We start from the raw sequence: 7,253 nt of genomic DNA, 5'->3' as shown, positions 1-7,253 counted from the left end.
TTTGTATTGAAAGCATCGGCGATCTTTTTCTACTTTTCTGCCACCATACTAATTCCGTGTTGAAAGTATGAGTGGTCTTTTGAAACTATTGAAAAACGAGCGAACTTTTGGCCGTCATTAGAAAGAGAACGCAGTTCGAACAGCGAATGCACTATCGATTGAAATTAAACTTAATTAGAAAGAGCAATATCTGGTCAACACGAAGGAGAGGACAACACGTTTCAATTTAGCGCCGCTTACGCTTCCTGGACAAGTTTTATCATATAGCGCTGAACCTCATCATGCAGCAAACACTGATATAGTGACCTATGCGCCCTGTTTGCGAGTCCGAATTGCATTAATTGTTATTGACGTAGTTCTCTTTTCGTTTTGTTGTGTTTTAGAGAGGGAAGCAACAATTTCGCCTGCAGATTGCAAAAGTGTAGACGCAAAAAAGGCGAAGCTCACTACATCCACCCTTGATATAAACAATTTTCCTCTATAAAAAACTCATCACGATAGAATTGACAAAATGTGTGTATCCTTTGTAGTTAGTACAAGAATTCATTACGTGAACTCCAAAATATAAGACGTTAACAATTAATTTACAAAACACTGAGTGCACAAATTATGGTTTATCTCTCTTAACCTTTTGCCACAATGTCAGGCTTATCTAATGGCATCAAACATATGTTCTCTCACTTCACGTTCAACTTTTACGTATAGGTGTGAACAAGAGATAGATTGCTTATTATTGTCCTGCATTATTACAAACAGGTCTGAACACTTGGCGAAGTGTTAAGCAATAGCATTACGTTTGTTATGTGCGGTCACGTATTAGTGGAATGAACGATTTTGGTTTGCCGTCGGTGTGGGCGTTTATTTTGACTCTAAAGGCGGCTACAATTAAATCATTATTGTCTTGCAGCAAACTTTGGATACCTTCTAGTTACAATGCTACACATTGCATAATTAATACCTCAGCTTTTCACGTCTTAATAGCTTGTGCAACGTAGAAGCTATCTATCATAATTGTAAATATGCAGAAGTTTACGAAGTGGGACCTTTTCGCTTGAAGCCAACTTTGACAGAAAATTACTAATTTTATCGTGTTGTTTTTCCTATGACCTCTATAAACAGAATTATTAAGCCGCATACGAGAAGTGTGCGTAGAATTATGTGAGTGTAGCGCAAATGGAAATTTTGTGAAAATTTTCGCATAAACGCTTATCTCCGGAATTACTTACATACATAAATGCGTAACCATCGATATCAAGCATACACAGAAGCTTCTATTATTATTATTATTATTATAATTAATTTAGCCAGAGAAATAAATTCTAAAATCTAAATTGTAAAGGTCTATCATCTAAACCTGTCGGCTTTATTGAAAACTCTCCCGCAATTGAAATTTGAGTCCAAAACGATTGAGTTGTTACTCATGACCCTTTGCCTAGTCGCCCACTCAGGCGGATCAAAGAGCACGAGACGGAGGTTATTCCAAACATATTTCATCCGCAGGTTGTCCAGCACCCAGCGCAATCTATTTTTTTTCCGTCCATGCTTAGATGCTCTTGGTCTGTGCCGGCACCGTTGACCGTCATCGTAATGTAGGCAGAGAGAAAAAGATTTGCCCATCAATCAAGTACATTCTTCCCTTTTCACCCATATGTCATAGAGAAGCCTGAATACCACAAGACACAATGCCGCAGTTGGTTTTGTTTTAGAATAAAAAATCTTCCTAATTCCTTACTTTGTAACCGAACAGACGCAGACACTCCTCCTTTTTCCCCTCTCCTTTACCTGTTTATCCTTAGAACTGCCGCATGGGTAAAATAGCATCCAAAGCATATAAACTTCCAAAATTTTTTGCTGGCTCTTGTTTGTTTTCGGCAATACTTTCGATAGATTTAAAGGCGAGAAAGATTCACTTATTGGCGTCTTTGAATTAAGTTGAATTTCTTAAGGACATCGCGCATATTTCTTTTTCATTTAGACAGTCTAAGTAGTTTCGATCTTATTGGCATAGATTATATTTACATGAAATGAGTTTACACGATTATCAAAAAAAAATCTATCGTCTAACAGCTGCGTACATATCTACAAACTGCACAGTGGGCTCGCATTGTCTTAACTCTTACCAAACGACATGCTGCTGCTCAGGAAAATTGTTGGCCTTTTTCAGTTTCCAACAGTGTGTTGCTTGATTACATCATGTGTGAATTTATCCATCTGTTCGAGATTCCGAAGTATAAAAGCGCTTGTTTACTTAATATGTACTTAAGCTTTACTTGGGCCAAGATTAAGTGCAAAATTTGGTTCGAACATGTGATTGGAGTAAATATATAAATACTAACTTTGTTGGTATAGACCTTATTCACAATTCTTAGCAGATCAGTTCATTAATTACCTAGAGAAACTTATATGCACAACGCTTTAATTCTCGTTGTAGTCTTTTCCGCTTAAATATTCCAATTCAAAATTCTTAACTCAACGCTAACTGACTTGATCCATATTCGACCGTCTTTTGTCTTCCGCAAGTATTCTGCTTATACACCCTTTTGCAAGCAAATTACCATTCATCTGAATTCATCAGTTTTAATCCGTTAATCCGTTTTCCCGCTAAATTTTCTGTCAATTGTTGTTAATCTTTTCGTCGGTCGCCAGCTATATGACGCAAGTAACGCGGCATGTGTGTTTGAGCTCTTAGAAAATCGATTTATGGTATTTGCTTAACACTATTGTAGGTGGCTTTAGCCCAACAGAAATTTAGCCCAATAAATGTGCGGGTGCTTGTGTTACGTTTCAGCTTTTTGCGAATTTCACTATGAACATCCGCTTAAAACCTACTATAACAAGGAAGGGAAAAGGGGACAACTTGTAAAATATTTTCTTCCTCTTCACACGATACTAGCAGTAGATAATAATGGAGTAATGCTCGAAAGCAAAAGAAAAAAAAAACAAAGGGAATAAAAAAAAGTTATTTAGTAATAAGAAAACAAAAACAAATGTTCTTTCATTTTATTGTATGTCACATACAAAGATAAAGTTAAATAAAATTATGGCTTAGTTAATGTATAAAAGTTTACTTGACATTGCGTCGGAAATGCGCGTTTAAGTCCCGAGAAAAGCTTCTGCTGTGGCGGTAAAACTTCCAATAAATGAACAAATAAAGCTTTTTTTTTGCTTTAAATTAATCCATGTACTCACATATGCACATAATCCTGTACATGTTTATTTTCTACTTTAACTTGTGCAAATATTTTATATGTATGCATGTATATGTAAAACAAAGCGATACTCGGTTTAGATGGAAACTATTTATAAAGATATTTTTTCCTCTCACACATAATCTTCGCGAGTAGATGTTTTTCTGCTTGTTTATAGCCATATGTAGATACAATGTTTACCGCTAAAAACCATTTGTTTTTACTAAAAGAAGTAAATAAAACCAATTTCAACAAAAACGCCGCATAAACGACCGAAGATTGGAGGTATACCCATTTTGTCATAACGTTTGGAAGACTAAAAAGGAAGCGTCAGAGAGTCTATAAAGTATTCCTGATCACAATCACATTCTGAATAGATCTACACATATCGATCCGTCCGTGGGGATGTATGTTTTCGACACTCTGCAGGTGGCGAAAATTGAAATATCGACTTGAAATTTGAAAAAAATATTGAAAGCTATTGCGCGCAGATTGATATTAAAAAAGGTTCAAATTAGTTGAACAACACGCCCTGCAACTTTGCCCTGAATATTTCTTTACCATACCACGCTGGCACACTGTTGTGAGTAACCAAATGTTCTCATTTTTACTTCTCGAACTCTTTCTGCTTATGACTTCTACGGTAAACAAGTCAGAACTTATCTTCCGTATCAAATCCTGCAATACTTGTGGTACAAGCGTGTAGTGAGTTTGCGTAGATGCGCGCAACACCCAGAAGTGCTTCAGATAGGCCAATGTTTTTTATAAAGGCCAAATCAGAATCACTTTTCTCAGCTTGTCTGTACGCCTGTCCACCCTTGTTTCTCATGTTGAACAAACGCTATTGAAAATGATTCCGATCGGTCCAATTTTTTGACTTGTCCGCATTGCAATTTTCAAAATATTTTTTTAAGAAAATTTGTCCTCAGTAACATTTTAGTCAAGAAATTGACAGAAGGGAATTTGGATTACATAGGTCTACTTTTACACCCGAACATGTTAAACGGGGTCATCTTGAAACGCAAGTCCTTATTTGGTGAGAAAGTCTAATTTCTAGTTATTATCACAAAAACTGGAAAATCTTAAAATTTTTAGAAAGTGAATTACATTACATTTTCTAAATTTGAATCAGGACATGTGATGCTTCGGGCACCTTCCACTAAGCGAGCTTTCATAAAGTGGAATGGATGCCTTTGCGCGAGTATATTATATGTGATTTTTAGGACATTGTTGCCGAAACAAGTGGATAACTATGCTAGGCGAAGTGATCTGGGGTATCTAAGAGTCGGCCTTGCCCGATTCCCATGTTCTTACTTGTTTTATTCTATACTAATAAAAAAATACTAATTGATATATGGATGTACAAAATTCGCCCACAGTCGAATATAATTTTTTTATATATTAGTACAGCGGACAGCGCTTATTGAAAGCATTACTTCATAAAAAGTTTCATCCGTCGGATGGATGGTAAATTGAATTTAAATTTTATATTTTATGTAAATTTAATTATTGTTAAGATCATAGATGTCTTTAGGTTGACGGCTATCGATGAAATTAGAAACTTGCAAGAATTGCATAGGATTCACTTTTTGCATTATCAAAACGAGATTATTGTTCACAAAAAAGAAACGCTTTTCTTACTAACGACGATAATACTTAACACATTTGATCGCTCTAAAATCAAAGGTCCTACGTATAACACGGGGATTGTGAATCAACAGAAAGGAGAAATAGCTCTGCTTTTAAATTCTCTACTATGCTAACGTATTGTACTAACTTCGAAATGAATCATTATTAAAACTACTATTAAACTAAAGAATGTGTTGGAATATGTATTGACTTACTCATCATGCCTCATTAAAGGGACGTTTTTAATAATGCTATGACTAGCTTAGAAACTTGATATATAAATGATACTTCGACCTGGAAAACTCTGACGCGTTTGTGCCTCATATAATCTATTTTACTCGCGTCTTTCCAGCCACTTTTCTGACACTTGTGCCACCTGCACGGAAAGCAAATTGAAAGCAGAATTAAGCCCGTTAACCCATTGACTGCCAGAGTAATTTAGAGCGTCTTGCCCTGATTTTTCGCCAATACATAAAAAATAAATGGCATAGATATGGCATCAAACTGTATGAACTTTGTGAACCTAACGGAATAGCCTTGAGAGTGAAAATTTATGCTGGCAAATATGATGATCTAAGTGGACGAAATCATACTTCAAATGTCGTTTTGGCTCTGATGGATGGTTTCCTGAATAGTGGTTATGAACTTTATATGGACAACTACCATAATTCAGTTGGGCTCGCGAAAAATCTCACGAGTAAACCAACATATGTATGCGGCACGTTAAGATTCGATCGAAAGGAAAATCCAGAAAATTTAGTCAAAAAGAAACTGAATCAAGGAGACTCTGAATGGCTCAGATCAGGATCTATTACGGTCCACAAATGCAAAGATAAGCGGGATGTGCTGACCATATACAATATGCATAAAGGTGAAATGGTTCCAGTGCAGAAAAAAAATGGAAAAGTTTCGACTAAACCGGATACAGTCAGAGATTATACTTTGGGAATGGCAGGTATCGATCGCTCTGACCAACGTATGTCATATCACTTATTCCTTAGGAAAACCATCCGTTGGTACAAGAAAATTGCACTATATCACTTGAAAATCTTCCTGCACAATGCACACATGTTTCACAACCAAAGAAATCGAAAGAATAAAAGGATAACGTTACCTCAAATAGGCAATCAGTTATTATGCATTTACTTGGTCACGACAGCAATGCAAGAGAAAGCAGGAACTGTAATACAAATGCAACTCATTTTCATTATTTAGAACAACTCCCTCGTACAGAAAAAAAAAGAATGCCTACAAAGCCATGTCGAATTTGTTTTAGAGTTTATCATATTCAGGTTGCTGAAAAATCGAAATATTTTTAAATAAAAACTGAAAATTAATACGTTTTTTTACTCCATATAAATTTTTCATTCCCCTTTTTAAAATATTTTTAACTGAAATCGCCATTTGCTGTAATTAATCTAAAATTGCAGCACACACTACGAGATATCTCGTAGCTGGCAGTCAATGGGTTAAAACACTTAGATTAGACGTGCAAAGTTTTCGTTGTACATATAGCCTTAAGGATTGCTCTTTGGAAAAACATCATACAGCAACAACAACAGACATTTTCTGTGTGTTTTCGTTTACTTTAAAAAAGGCAGAAAAAAATAAAATCAAAACAAAAGAAGGAAATGTTATTATGCTATATAAACAGAAATGTGTTGTTATTTTTACCGGCGGTTCGTTGTTATTATTTTCCTGCCTGTGTGCACCTAAGTGTATTTGTACATACATAGCATTAATTAAAAGTATATGTGTATATGAATGTGTGCTTTTCTTCGGCAACGACAGATTTTGCACAATTAAACTCGTGAGTTTTTAGACAACTTATACATTCGCAGATAATTATATGTCGATTTCATAACTTTCTTAGTCCTTCGCGTGAGAACTATACTTGTTTTAGCCTGGGTCGTTATTATTTCTTTTCAGCGAAATATGACGCTTTTCTTTAACAAAATTCTTTTCGCTGACGAACATCGAACACTAACCATCGAATAGAAATATATATAAAAGTGCTTTGATATTTGCTTTAATTCTTAACGTAATAATCTGAACGATTTTTAACTTTAACTTTTCGCGCTTAATATTATCGAAGAATAACACCGATTCAACTTAGGCTTTGAGATAACAGCTACGTAGCGCACGATTTATATTTCAAGTCGTGGGAAGACTATGTAAAGTTAGATAGTAACGTTTTCACTGGAGAGTTCGATGTATTTAACCATAACCGTCTTCAGGACACTCTCCAATTCGAGAATGATTGATGTCGTTCACATTGATATGAACCGCCGAAAATTCTCGTATTATGGTTTTTAGTACGGCTTTTGCTGTGAATTATCAAGACAAGCGAGCATCGAGCAATTGAGCGCTTTTTTAATTTCCTTATATCCAACAAGCTTGAAAAGCTTTGCAATAACAGGGAGTAAACCTCAATGA

The sequence above is a fragment of the Glossina fuscipes genome, unplaced genomic scaffold (assembly GCF_014805625.2).
Source record: "Glossina fuscipes isolate IAEA_lab_2018 unplaced genomic scaffold, Yale_Gfus_2 2, whole genome shotgun sequence".
In the NCBI taxonomy this organism is placed as follows: Eukaryota; Metazoa; Arthropoda; class Insecta; order Diptera; family Glossinidae; genus Glossina; species Glossina fuscipes.
The sequence above is the reverse complement of the archived record's forward strand: the minus strand, read 5'-3'. Positions refer to the sequence as shown.